This window comes from Danaus plexippus, chromosome 19 (genome assembly GCF_018135715.1).
Source record: "Danaus plexippus chromosome 19, MEX_DaPlex, whole genome shotgun sequence".
Classification (NCBI taxonomy): domain Eukaryota; kingdom Metazoa; phylum Arthropoda; class Insecta; order Lepidoptera; family Nymphalidae; genus Danaus; species Danaus plexippus.
In genome coordinates this window covers 702623-718647 of record NC_083549.1, presented here as the reverse complement: position 1 = coordinate 718647, position 16025 = coordinate 702623, and the positions used below count along the sequence as shown (strand labels likewise).

The window sequence follows — 16025 nt, the reverse complement described above, 5'->3', positions numbered from 1 at the left end:
TCACAATGAGCGAAGTATTACAAGGAAAGATATGCTGACATATACAGGGTGTATTGAAAATTATTGGTGACGAAAAAGATGCAAACGAGGGATAATACAGTTAATTAAAATTAAAAACTAACAGATCTTATGTGTTTTATTAATTATCACACTGTTAAAATCTTATGTAGCTATATACAAATTACTTTCTACAGTAATAGGTATGCCTAAAACAAGTTTGTATCGACACACTACATAGCGTTAGCAGTTTTTCATTCATGATTTTGTCACATTATAGTATTCTGTTATTGATCAAGAAACGCGAAACGCTTCGTACGTAGTAACGACGCACACTTGCGCTAACACAGTAAAGTTCATATAAAATCGTACAGAAACAGAAAATAACGCGGCGGGAACATTGTTATTATAACAGCTTCATAACAATGTGAATGTTTTGCTCTAAGTTAAACCGAAAGTAACGACAGAGTTCGGTAACTGTGAAACTGTTGGTTGACATTAACAAGTTAAAATGTTATCTATTATCTTACAACTAAATTACTTAACTGTGAGTCGCGTTCATTTAATTTACGATCCCAAGACGCATAAAAATTAAAGTATTTGTCAATGACATTAAATTTATTGAGATGAGATAGAGATTGTAGTCTCGTTACACATTCAATATATGACTTTTATTTTACGTTGCTGCATTAATAGCTACATTTGTTTGATTTAGTGTTAGTTTTAAAGATATTCATTGATTTTGGTCGTAAAAAAATCTTTTAAATCTTTAACAGCAAATGTTTAGATCCTCTGACTTTATTTATTTATATAATTATTAACGTAAACGTAGTTATTCTGTTTGTTCCTTGAATTAAGGAATTACTTAAATTGTTTAAGTACACTCCAACGTTGTGTAGGTTTTGTTAACTGAACTAGTTTATTTATTACAAAATGGAATAGTTTTGGCCTGATAATTTGTAGTTTGATATAAACCAGTGAGTTTATAAAATTTGTATTTGCCATTGAGATAATATTAAAAACGTCGGACTTTCAGAGGCAAATCTATTTCAGATTTATTTTGACTTGTCACTTGTCAGTCTTAGTGTCTTTTCTTCCACTAAACATGGTTTATATTGCGACCATACTCCCTACAGTTAGTGAGTATAGTGTCACTTGTATTTTATAATTTTATACCAAATCTGTAAGAATATATCGCATATTATTCAAATTTATCTTCTTCAAAATGCTGGACTTTGTGCTATCCATATGAATTTAAAAGTAGTTATTGCTCTTTTAGTTCTTTGAAAATCAAACTCTATCCTTAAAAACCACCTACTCTATTGTAATATATCAATTCAACTTTTGAACTATATATATTAATATTACTTATTAAACATCTTTTGAATAAGGATATGTAAATTTTCAGCTAATACATTTTAAATATTTGACACGTCACATTTGTTTTTCATTCTCATAATTTTTAATATTTCATTTTTTTATAATCCCTTTCAGTCGGTATGTCACATATTCACCTATCAAGTTATTCGTGTATGTCATTGAATGTTTTACAAGCTGCCACCGACAGAGATGAAAAGTACCGACTATATCAAAGGCATTTAGTTTTAAAGGTCTCACACATAAATGAGGCTGCCAGCAGACTATAGAGAAAAAATATAAGCCTAATAAAATAAATTAATTAAAGTTTGACTTCCCGAAAAGGATAATTTCGTAAATAGAAAAAAATACAAAAAAAAGAACTAAGGAAGCTAAAGTTAGATTTTGCTGTGAAAAAGCTTAGTTTAAATATGAAATTGTTTCCGTTCAGTGCGATTCCTTATTATAAAAATTGTAAGTTATCGTAATAGAAGTCGATTTACATTAGTTCCATATCTTTTTAAGTAATACAACAAAAATAAATATCTGTATTGTCGATTATGAAGTGTTATAATACAAATCTATGTTCTATATCATAGTGGTTAAACTCGGCAGTCCTAAAAAGATTTTTCGTTTACAAGAAGCCTACACTAGCACGCATGACACCACGTGACGAATTTGTGAGCGACATAATGTTTAGTTACAAAAGATATTTAGCTTGAAATCAATCAATTTTATTGTAAAGCCGACTTCATTTTTGGGAACATTAATAAGGAATGTAATCCGAACGACTTCAAACAACAAATAGGTATAATATTTCCGCTTAATATTTCATATATTCCGATTGAATATTATAAAAAGTTACTTAAGAATGCGTCTGCGGAACCCACAAAGTACAGACTTGACTAAAAGTCGTGAAAACATTCCGTCGAACAGTTTTTTATGTCACCTTCGTCAAAACCCTTTTAATCTCCTATAGACGACTTCCTTATCAGGGTCATTCACCTCAACCCAAATATTGACAAAGAGCCCGACACACAAAAAGTAAAAGTACGATATATTTAAATAGCTATAATTTCCATCAGGCCGGTTCTGCAAATTGTAAAACGTTAACTGCTCACGCGATCTGCCGACAAACATTATTTAAATGACATAACTTGTCAGGATGTCTGCCCACTAGATGTGACATCTCATACCTGACGTTTAAAGTGGCACAGAATAAACAAAAAGAGATTTCACAAACAGCCATTATACAACATGAAATGTTCCAAAATTTAAGATTAGTTTTATTAACAAATTCTACGATTTATATTTCAAGAAATTAATTTATATACTTACTGAGTATAGGATTTTAAAATAAATGAACCATCAATCGATAAACTTAAATTTAAAAATATTATAAATATATGAATAAATATCGAATAACTCGCTCGTGCATATCCATGTAAAATCTATATGTATATCTGTGGCAGCCATCCTACCTCTTAAACCCGTACATAACTATATTCGTTCATATGAACACAAATCCCCGTTTAAATAACTATGATCTCGGTTCGAACGCCTTCAAGTTATAATATATAAAAGATTTAGCCGACTGTGATCCGACTGACCTATTACTATGTTAATGCGATCAATTTCTTAGTTCATTGCATTTGAATGGAACATTGGGCCATCCGGATCGCAGCGACGGATATTAATTAAAAAGTTACTTTTACGATGACGTCATCAGATTAGTTGTGATGTCTTCACACAGTAACTATTTTATTTTTTAATTAAGTTAGATAATCATATATAATTAGTTACAATAACATGGACCTAGAGAACAACAGTCAGACGCAATAATAAAAAACGTCATAAGCTCTGCTTGGCATATCTTTCTGATGCCAATAAATACAATTTCGTCTTATAACTCCATCTGCAATAACAACATTTTAACCCGAATCTACACATATACTTCTATAAATATAAAAAGTAAAATGTCTAGAAAAATAGTATAACAAACATACATCATGGACATTGAAATATAAGATTCGTGAGTGCAAATTTAAATGAAACTATGATTTTTCGCCTTTGATTAGGAATCGCGACGTCACGTAAAATGATATAATGAATGCCCGCAAAGAACGTTAGTTCTGAATTCAAACTTCAAGCGTTATATCGCCTGTGAACTGCCTGGCCAGTGAGAGAGTGCTCAAGACGTATGGTCAAGTATCCAGTGGTAAACTTCTTACGACACACGACACACTTCGCCGTTTGAATACATTAATTCGTCCTTGATAACGCTACTCACTGTATCGTGTTGTAAGTTATTACTTAACCCTCTGTGGCTTGCACGAGACTTATCGATGTTTCATTATAATATGTTGTGTTTATGTTCACTCATTCTGTATTAAGTACATTAACTGGCTCGTTGGTCTAGGGGTATGATTCTCGCTTTGGGTGCGAGAGGTCCCGGGTTCAAATCCCGGACGAGCCCTTGCTTTTTTTTTCAGTTCGATTGTTTTAACAACCATAAACTTCGTAGTCTTCAACAAGAATGAAAATGAATTTCACGTAACGCGGCACCACTCGTATTGTTGTACTGAGAAGTTAATTTGAAAATTGAAAGGAGACAGGATATAAATGATTTCAATTAAGATTCTCTTACACCCATAATGAATGAATAATTTGTTTCTTTAAAAATGCCATTAATTTTATTCTATAAATAAGTAAAAAAGATTCTAGTTTACCTAGTAAAAATGATTACAAAACACCAACGAGTCAGCAGCCGTCACATGGGAAGTATTGTAATGAATTGAGGAATTAATGACCTTTTGTTGTTAAAAATAAATCGCTGTTATTTATTAACCATTACCATAAATACAAAGGTAACTTCACTTCATGAATGGGGCAGTATTTGAAATTAATCTTGAAATAATGTTGCGTAAATGCTAGCAATTGTACTAATGACAAGGAGATAAGTCTTAGAGAAGGCGTGAACAACCGAACTAATTAATTGTCGTATCTGTGGATTGATTACAACCTTTAGCCTAATTACCAGAGTCTAACAAGCTGGGTGAAGCTGGGCGTGTATACGAACGAATAATATCACATTACGTAATATTTAAATCAAACAAAACATAACCAGTCAATAATTTCAACTCTCTAATATAATATTAAATATGTCTATAACTATGCCATTGGCTGGTGTAGACCTATTCACGGTAAGCTGCTTACGAACCGTTAGGGCACTGATAGGTGTGAAAATGACTGCTCTTAAATTAGCTAAGTGGCTTTATCGAGAAACCATGAGATGGGACAAATGGCGCCTCAGTGTACACACGGCTTTAGCGGTCAGGCGACGAGACACAACCATACACCTAGTACGTAAGTTTTAGCGACCGAACACGGAGCATTATTCTTAGACAACATTCCTTGATACATCACTCTCAACATCACTGACTAGTCCCTACCTCTCGTATTGTGTGGTCAGTTTGATTTCCTTACTTCGCTTTCCAATGACAACGCTAAAATAAACATTATTATTATATTGTATTATGTCTCTATATTGTCGGGTTTGATTTATTCCTGTCCGTCTGTCACTCCTTCATTTACATGCATTGCGTTTCTTGTAGGCGTTGTATATGATTAAAGCCCCGAGGAACTTTCAACTTCGTGTAATATTATCGAAGCTTTTTTTACATTCAACATTTTGCTATTTACTCAATATTAAAATTATAGAGAATTAAGAATGTTTGCACCGAAAAGTAATTACCGAAATCATCTTCGAACACGAACTGCAAGATATATGTGAATATACAAGTTTTTTCTGTTAAAAACAACAATTACATCAGTATGTATATTTTTTTCTTCAATTGTATTTCAATGTTCCTAAAGCCATTAATACAGTTACATAAGACATCTTGAGATTTTTTCAATTACGCCAGACCAATACTAACTTATGTGCGAATTCAAAATGGTATGTACATAAAACATCTTGCATTCTTATATATATATATATAAAAGAAATTGATGATTATTCCCGTTTCATTAATTTGTTTTTAAAATTATTATAACTACAAACACTTTCAAAAGAGATAAATTTTCAACAATGGCATCAAAAGTTACCAATGTCTTTCAAGTTAATTAAAAAATCTTTTTTTATAATAATCTCGAACCGCTCGTTAATCCAGTATCATATAACGAGACCATTAGTAACGATACATAAACCGCTCAAAATTTAACATTTACGTACAAAAATATAAAAAGTAATATCTCCAGAATATATAAATTTCATAGAAGCAGCTAGGATTTACAACGTTATGTTAAGTTTTATGTCACGCGTACATATTTATCGTATTTTGAATTTAATAGCAGGAAAGATGCTCATGCTGAATGAATAATCCTATGTATCCTTAAGGCCGTGCCTGCTTATATTTATTTTGCGAGACCGAGTAATAGGATTTGTCGGATATGTGGGTGTCACTTCGTGTAATGTGAAGTGAGCAGCTTTGAAAATTTGTAAGCCTTTGTTTCATTTACATACCACTGAGAGCTACAATTTATTACTATTCTGTGTTCATTTGACTATTATATTTTAAATAGATTTTGTTTCACAAGTAACATTACATCCGATAGTCCGAGGGTGTGCTAAGTTTCGTAATGAAATTTAAATATTTATTTTTAAATGTGTTACAAAGTTTATTAACTTAGCGCGTCTGTTGGAAGGTTACATCCGTAGTGTGCTGCGTCTGATGATAAAAAAAATAACAGCCTTATAACAACCAGTTTAATAGATATTGAATTGATTTAATGAAAAAAGTAGTTTTATAGAGGAAACGTCGTATACCGTACAGTATACTGTCATTCAAATACTTCCTGTTCCTGTGAATGATATAATATAATAAAATGTGTATAAATTATAATACTATGCGAGCAATCCTTGGAGTCGGATGGGAGTCGAGTGGTTCCTTGAATGTTTGCTTTCTAGATGAGAGATGTTTCGCAAATGGCAAATATTTATCAATATGTCAATCAAATTATTAATCGACTTGTTGACGCGATGTAGATGAACACGAACTTAGTTTATTGCCTTTTAGTATTAAACTGAATGTTTATACTCTGTAATATAATAATAGCACTTAAATGATTCTGTTCTAAATCTATTCAATGTTTAATCATATGTCATATTTTCATTAATTTCAGAACCGAAAGGTCGAAATGTTTGTTTTCTGTGCGGCTGTATTCTGTTCTATTCTTTTTCAAACTTTATATTTATACTCTGTGTATTTATTGTAAACAAGTCAGATTAACATAATATACAACTCTATCAAACCGTTATTAAACTCTCAATAAGGTTATTAGTTGCGAAAAAGGAAATTACCGTTGGCTATGAGAGCCATTATTCTTAATTTGGAGCATTTTATGATAGTTGCCACAGCTTTGACTAACATCTAGTTAATTTATTATTATAATAGTTACTAATAGAGCGGCTACTGGCGCTAAAATAGACACCTATAACCTAAACACTGATGTCCTTTATATGTTACGACACGGACACGGACACGATACGATTTATGTATATTTTAAATCATAGATAATAATATCACGTATAAAATTCAGTACAGATATATATTTCAGTATATAGATCAAAAAAATAATCAATTCAAAATCAATAAACAGATATTCAACATCGTAGAACTGTTCGACGAGTTATTCGTATCATAAACACAAACATAATTTAATGAAACATTAAATTTAGTTGTTTATAAACGATATAAACTGATCTAAGGAATAATAAGTTAGCGTTCGTTGATAATAAATTTTACAAATCAGCATAAGACAACGGCTCGCTGCGTTCAGAAATAACCAGACGGGAATAGACGGGTAACGCCGCTATGTAATTACTTTTATTTATTTCGTTATAACAAATTAAAACTAGAATAATGAAAGGGAACCGTAATTCATCTTTAAGACAAATACGGTTAAGTGAATCAATAATCGAAAATGCAATCTTCAAAAACTCACTTTCGTATTAATGAAAAGCTTTCTTTAACCTAATTTGGCGAACCATCTGTTTGTCGTCTGTCTCCACACCTACATCACACAGTTTACCGATAAACATGATATAAAGTCATGGAGTGGGCGTGTAATAAGACAATTCTGAATTTGTATAACCTAGGAATAGGATTGATTAATCAGACGCTGTAAAGCTTTTGTCGTGCATTGATTGACTTGATTAGCGAGATCGACGGTTGCGTTTATGAACACGTTGTCTGGAGTGCGCTCATTATAGCGGCGGTAATAAATTATCCATTACTAACCAATCAGGAACACCGCTAAAGTTCCTGGGACTGTTTTAATGTTCACTATGAGATGTTCACTATTCAAGGATAGACGTAAGCTACCTTGTTTATGGCACACAATTCCACGGACACTCTTCAATATATTTAATTTATGCATCCTTTTAGCGGTCCATTATATATGGAACTAACAAAACGTAGTAAATTTTAAGAATGTTGAATTGTTTCGGCATCGTTTGTGTTTACGACCGCTGAGAACAACACGGGTCAATATCGCATGCGATTAACTTTACATACGATTACTTTAAATGAGATTTGTATTGTTTTCATTGTAGACACATGGTAATGTACAATCAAATTTAATATATTTAACGCCCAATGTACCGTATCGTTTTATAGCTCTGGCTGTTAACACGATTATCATGTGTCCGCATTAACTGTAACATCGTAAGTAAAGTGACACCACAGCTTACTGAGCTTATTGAAGTTCAGAACGAGATGCATATTACAAAGTGAAGAGTTCGCTCAGATAAATGTCTACCAGTAAGGAGACGATTAATCTTATATAAATTTAAAATTTACTGAAAACAATAAATTTGTTCACAATGCTGTGTAATGTGTATTAATATGCGTATGTTTTCGTTATTATGAATCACAAAGTGCGCCGCTACCGAGGAGTGCTCCGCAGCCAGTCGGCCGGGCCCACGCGTCCCTCTGTATACTTGGGTCTGATTGCGAGGGAGGACGCCTGCCATGTCTGTGTGGTCTACAACCATGTTAAATTGAATCATTAACTTATCCGCAATTTGACACCTTGTATAATTAGATAAATTTATTTATGCAAAATCAATTTATTGCTTAGAACACAATAGACATCGAGCACCTTATCTATTTTAATTGTCATGTAAATATTTGTATTGAGAAACAAATCAGTCACACATATATCATGGTTGTGTTATATATTGAGTTATATCGGATTCGTCTCATTTTACGTTAGAAATTTTATAGGTCTGACGAATAGCGCTGTGGAATTGTAATTCTTTGGACCCTGTCATTCTCGGGAACACTTCTCGTAACTTCACTTGTGGAATATGGCGAGGCTTTTTCTTTATCTATCGTAAAGTGAGTTTCACAGTGGTGAGTCTCACTCGTAAATCTGATAGTATGCTGTTTAACTTGATATTTACTATCGAACTGGTACGTCTTGTGTTATTATTATTGAAAATTAAAATATATTTAATACACAGAATAAAATCTTTGAAGCTCTGTTGTGATCGTTGATAGATATGTTATAGCAAAAAACAAGATACTCAATAATGAGATCTAAGACTTTCGCGAGTTTTATTCATCTAAATGTTGCTGAAAAGTAACCGGAACGTCGGGATTATGTAGTCTTAAAATAATAAAATCCGCGTAGTATATCCGAAATATATTAGTTTCATTTAGATGAACAAGATAATCATTGGTAAGAACAAAACAGACAATTACGTGCTAATCATTGATATAGGAAATGTGTACATCTTTCCCTTTTAATTTGAATTCATACAACAAACGGACAATACGCGTCAAATTAAGTCAAAACACGATCTATGAAGCCAAATGGAACCGAAATCCGGATGTAGGTGAGTTGAAATAAAGCAATACCTATTGTGACCGGACTTGCGGTAGGCCTCATCGTAACATCTTAATATAAAGAACCTGTGTAGTGTAACAGACACTCTCAATACAAGATACCCCTGCCTTTTACATCCATACAATTTGCATGTCATATGAAATTAATTACTAGTAAATACAAGACATAAATTGAAGTTATTAATAAACATATTAAATAATGACGGCTTTTGTGCGGTCAATTATGTCTACATTCAGTAAGTTAAGACAACAATCTCGTGACATTTTGATTAAATATTGAATATTTTCTTAAATTTTATAACAATCACCTTACATACACGTTTATATTATACAGTACATGTTTTACAGAGAATTAGCCGTAAGGCTACATATATAGATACTAATGTCTACATAGTGTAGTACAGTACACATAGTACAGTATATAAATACTAATGTCTACATAGCTTTGTGAAGTCTATATAAGTAACCAGTTTAAATTATTAGAGGATATGTAATAAAGAAACAATAAGACATTAATTTGTAACTACATTATCTCACTTAACTCTGAAACCAACGCTGCGGCCTGATTCTACTTTTGGCTCTAAGTCTTTAATCAAATTGATCCAACCATTAACTACTTACAACTACTTACTTGATATTCAGACTAATTTAGCAATTGTGTGTGCATTTACATTTAATGTTTACCTTAAAGTTGCTTACAATAGCTAGAATTAATCTTAGATAATTATAATTGCTTATCCTTAAACAGTGAATTCAATAGTTGTTAAGAATACTTAAAGTATTTAACTATCTCTTTTTATATCAAACAATATGGAACAGTCGAATGTATAATATACTGAATGAGAAATCTTTAAAGTACATAAACAATTCGTTGAAGTGATATAAAATTAAAATAGTGTTATCCCTAGTGTAGTTTGTAGGCCGTGTCGATATGCAGGTGATGTGTGCTTCACAGAAATGTCGATGAAGAGGTTTACACAAACATAGCATCACTATAAATCTAAACAATACCTTCGAGATACTTGTAATAGTTTACTCGATTTATATTACATGTTTGATATAAAATGTTAATAGTGAGGTAGCTGCAACAACAACAACAAAAAGCTATTTCGAAATGAATACCAAAAGCAATGATAGAGACATAAAAATCAGTTATAAATAATGCAAAGGTTCGTGGGAATTTATATATGGATACATGGAAATATATACATAAAATATATATATATAGGAAATAATTTAAAAGCTATTGTTTCACAGCTTTTGTATTATTTAAAAATATCTCGATAAAAAGTGATACTGCTCTAATATTTTTCTATCAATGCAAAGATAGTAGAGAACATAGGTAGTGTAGGACTGTTGCCCACAGATAGCGTATACAATCCAAATTAAATGGAGAATAATTAAAGTTTTACATACATAGGTATACACATGTACATATATATTATACGTATGTAAACTTTAAACAAGACACAGTAACAAATTCTATGAATTAATACGTAGGTATTATATTGTAACTTACTACCTTTTGTATACATAATATATAGGAATAATAAACATAAATACTGGTGTCTCCTTTTAAATGAACTAGTTAAAAGCACTCAAAGCCACACGCTACTAATGTCATTCAGAAAGTCGAAACGTAAAATTCAGTGTTACAGTAAAGTTGGTATTTTATTGCTTAATCTGCCGACATGTTTACACCTCATCTCGTTTGAGGTCCATAAAATCCTTTTTATCAGTTTCTACCTTATTATATCAAGCCTTATCAGCTTCTCTGTTTTATGACATTCAAAATTTGATGATATTAATGAACAGTATTACGAAGTCATCTTAAAGGTAACTAATCGATGACTAATGATTATCTTATCAGGTAATGTAAGGCCGGATTTATTTCTAGTCTAAAATTAAGATCTAGATATTATTGCTAGTGAGAATGTTCAGATAAAGCTCGACGTTGTGTAGTAATGGACTCTATGAGACGTCTCGAATGTTAGTCTTGTTATTCTTAGTGCGAAGACAGATGTTAGCACATTGTTGGCTCAATTAGTTCTGCAATTAGCACTGATTCTCCGTGTCATACTTGATGAGCGCGTCGTTACTTAACAATTTCAATACCGTGGTTATAAATTCGACCATCCGATCAAATGTCCGTCCACAATAACTCCTGTGCGTCGTGCGTCGTCTCCAGTCGTTTGTAAGTCGTTAGTGTATATTTTTTCGCACGTTCTATATCATTAAAATAACATAGTGCTTAACAATGACACGTTTACGGCTCCAACGATTGATTTACGCTGAGAAGCTTCCGTTTTGTACAATCTATACATAAATTTTTTAGTTTAGATTGTCGCACCCTATTTTTTACTCGGATATATTTCTTGCTATGCCTCATAGACACATGCTCGGAGGATCCTGATTGATGCTTCATAAATAAATAAGTAGCTATTCTACTGTTAGCCGCCAGACATCATCAATGGGTGATCACATAAAAAGATGTTATTAAAATCATGTCATTACTTCCATTTAAATTCATATCAGAGAAAACCATTCAACACACAAGGACTTTACGGTTATTTAATGAAGCCTCGAATATTTATTGTGGGAAAAAATTATTTTATGGCATTCCTGCGATATATCGCTCTAGTGTATTCAATTCGAGACAATACATAGTAAGCTAGTGTGAAATCCGCGACTTTTTGCGTTTATTTCATTAAAGTCACATTAATATAATAGATTTTAAACATATTTCGTTTAAAAGGACGGCTTTTCGGTTTTATAATCCTATGTTAATTACAGATAAAATAAATGAGACGCTTTATATGTATCTATTATATTGGTTTCGGTTTTATTGGAGCTTATTTTATGGCGTCGTCACTTTAATAAGTTGCACTATATATTTTATTGTAAATTTTCAATACTAAATAGCTTTTGAATATTTATAAACGAAGATACATTATGAGATGTGCTCCGGTGTACGCATAAAAAGAACCAGTGCTGTATCTCTGTTAGATTATAATTTTTATTTATAATGCTATCAATATATTTGAACTGTTAACACTGATTACATAAAATGGGACGTAATTATATTCCTACACAATACGTGAGAGCTTCTAACGCTGGCAGTGTTATAACATTTTCCTTTGTGATACGACGAGTCCTACATCGGTGGAGTAAAACCAATGAATGATAGGTAAATCGTAGCTTTTCCGACCAACTGCAGCCAGAACATTTATCATATGAAACCGCACGCGTATCTCATCGTGTCTGGTTTTACGATGTTTTTACGAGCGTGATAAACTCAAACCATACTTATATACAAATTGGAACGATATAGGAAAGTCAACGAACTGACATATATTTAGTGTAATAAAAATGTAATTTTATGACTTATTCCTTAATTGACTGATATTGGTTACATTATACCAGTTGTACGTTCGACACAAAAAATACGCAGTTTGGTGTTCATTAACTTATTAATAGAAGCGTTAACTTATATGTTGTGAGTAGATATCTATAATAGCTGGAAAAGAGTTGAAATTAAGTAATATCACTTTGATAAGTAGTCCAAAATTTTGTGCAATAAATCGGAAAAATTAAATTATCAAATCACGTCGAAGGGTGAGCAAGGGAACTGTAAAAGAACAAAACGGCAGGGTCTTCACAATAAGGGTTCATTCACACGCCTCAGGGCTACGAGAGTTAACTATTGGACCTTCAATTTATGATTCCTACGCATCTTAGCAATCACGACGTGTGAGACCGCCTTGAGAGATCTCAGACCGAATTCTAAAGACCAGACACATATCTAAAATGATACTTATAATAATACGATACAGTCTAATTTTGACTAACAAAAAATTTAATATAATGCGCCGGCAAATGATAAAGAAAATTGAAATGGCCAATTTGCATAAGTAAATGTATACAGTAAGGATGCTGTAACAGAGTCGAGGTTTCGCCCAGAGGATGTGCTGACCGAAATCCTGATCTCTCAATTGGTATCGATTATTCAACGGAATTTACGTTAAGATCGTGACGGCTATAATTGTTTATTTTACATTGGACTCGTCTTAGTTCTATCGTTTCGTTTGATTCACACATTGCACTTACGAAGTTATCAAAGTGCGATAATTTGGAACTCTGCGATTTTTTTTTTACTGTTTTATTTAATTTTTGAAAAAATATCCCATCTTGAGCTGCACAGACTATTTCTCTAAACAATTTGTACTTGTGTTTATTCTATTGCTATATTGTTGAACGTCTGCATTTCCATATTTATTATTATAGTGATTTCCTCCAGTTAGTTATTTTGTCTGTTTCAAATAGGTCTCTTCATATACGGGTTTCACTTATAAACATTAATCATATTTTATTTTATTTTCGACTATCACATAAATTTATTATAAAATGGAAAAAGTGTTTGTTTATTTTATATTTAATTAAGTTATTAAAAATCTTTATAAAGAAGGCGTTGACAGTACTATCAGTTTTGACTTTTTATCTCACGATATATTCGTGCCAACCTCCAAAACTGCCTCAATATTTATTACCTGTTTGTATTACTTATTAAAATTAATTCCAATCAGACAAAATCACGTCCAGATACTAGTTTTATAATATATGCAGTACAGCAATGATAATAGGACAGTTGATCCAATATGACTTGAATCAAACGTTTAGATATGGGAGTGGTATTACATGTTTGAATATCTCAACTAAACAGACAATAATATGGTTAATTTAAATGCAATATTTATGTGATGTGAGTAATATTAGCCGGCGGTTATAATACTATGACATGTTCTATAACAATCTGAACGAGATAAAATCAAATCGTTTAAGATAACTTGCTAGGTTTAGCGGCTACAGATGTACTCGCACGAGCAGTCTTGAACAGCAATGGATGGATTTAATTTATGTTTATGATTAATTCTTAATACTTTTTTAATTTATTCATAATCAATAGGTTTTAAATGAGGTTATGATATGAAATTAATATTTGAGAAGTTTGTTTTTTAATTATTTTGATCAAATATTTAATACATAACTCATTATTTTTCATGCTTCTCCGACCCGACCTGTCTGTGATTATTTTAATGCCTGTATAGAACAGTATTAAAACAAACGTCAGGTTGAAAGGTAAAACTGTCAAATCAAATTCATTAATGTAAATATTATCAAAATTGCCTGAGACTTATTCCGCTATATTTTCTTAATAATATCCAAACATCCACAAAGTTCAATAAAAATATTCGACCGTTACATTTATAAGGTAGTTGTGAAACATGCAAATAATACTTTTTCTACAGATATATCCCAATCGATCTGAAGCAACGTGCGGACACAAAAGCTTTTACCTAAAGATAGCTTGCATTACTAACAAAAACCACGGGAAAGACAAGTCGCGTTATCTTAATCTTTATATATTTAAGACACTTCTCTCAAACATAATTTTAACATTCAACATGACATTTATACTATAACATACAAAATAACATAATATTATTTATATATATGATCAGTTTATACAACTTTTACATATAAAACAACCGTAGAAACCTCACCAACGATCACGGGAACAGGACGTTTAACAGCACTGTTATACATTCAATAAATGTCGGGCTCGGTACAAACTCTCGTACACGGACAGTTCATGAATTTTATATTGAATAAAATTATTACAGTAAAGCTAACTGTACGATATATGATAATATTGTTTGTCGAAAACAAATCTTTTATCATTCCCACCTTCTACGACTCGAGATATTTAAATGTTAATTTAATTAAAATCGATTAATAAAAACGATAACGCCAATATTAGCGAAGGCGTTAAAACAATATTTATTTAAATTAAACCGTATGTGCATTTAGGCGGAGATAAAATCTAAATCGATTTCTTAAAAAGAATATAACAGCAGAAATTTTGGAGAATAGTACATAATACAGTATTATTTATAAGCAATAAAATATTCATAGACAATTGACGAACTGAAATGGACATTAGTTGTTGCTATAAATTCATTTTATTACAGACAGTTCCATTTCCAGATAGAATAAATTTAATTAACTATCTGACAAAGGAATCTAAATTAAACACTCTCATCTAGTGTCGCCCCTCACACCTCCCGCACCCCCCGGCACCCCCCCACAACCCCCGGATCCTCAACGTCAACGCCGTCACCAGTATTGTGACTAAAATAAACCGCAAACCTCATAGAATGGTGATCTTTTGACACAATTCTTTAAAACCAAAACAAATTTCCCTTTTCGTTCGTCGAACACCGAGTCAAGGCATCTTCAACTCTACCGACTAAAATTAAGGTTCATAATTATGTTAATCTTTAAATAGGCCCAATGGAAACGATGGTAAGTGGCAGAATTCCAGTAATGTGTTTTCAGTCAGAAAACTGAAGTCTCGTAAAGTTAATGAATCCCGAAGGAATGCTCCCTTACTTCAGTAGTTTAACAATTTTAAGATACTATTTTAGAAGTCTCTTGTAGCTACTAAACAAATATGTACATCTTAGAGCATAATACATAGGAATTAATTAGTAGTGTTCTAATATTTAATTAAAATCATATTGTTAGAGATGACACCTCAAACTATAGCATAGCGTGTGTTATATATAATTCATTTAAACAGTTTTTAAATAGTATTTGACGTAATTAAAGTTCTATGAACAGAAAATATCTTATTAATAGTACCTGTAAATATACACCTACATATAATGAATATATCAACTGATGTAATTACTTGTATAT

At 31.8% G+C, this 16025-nt stretch overlaps 1 non-coding gene across 1 annotated transcript; it reads left to right on the top strand.

Annotated features, from left to right (window-relative positions):
* The first annotated feature begins 3757 nt into the window (after positions 1–3757).
* Positions 3758–3829, top strand: Trnap-ugg (transfer RNA proline (anticodon UGG)). Its single transcript has one exon. It is a non-coding gene; the product is annotated as a tRNA-Pro (tRNA).
* Positions 3830–16025: the final 12196 nt, after the last annotated feature.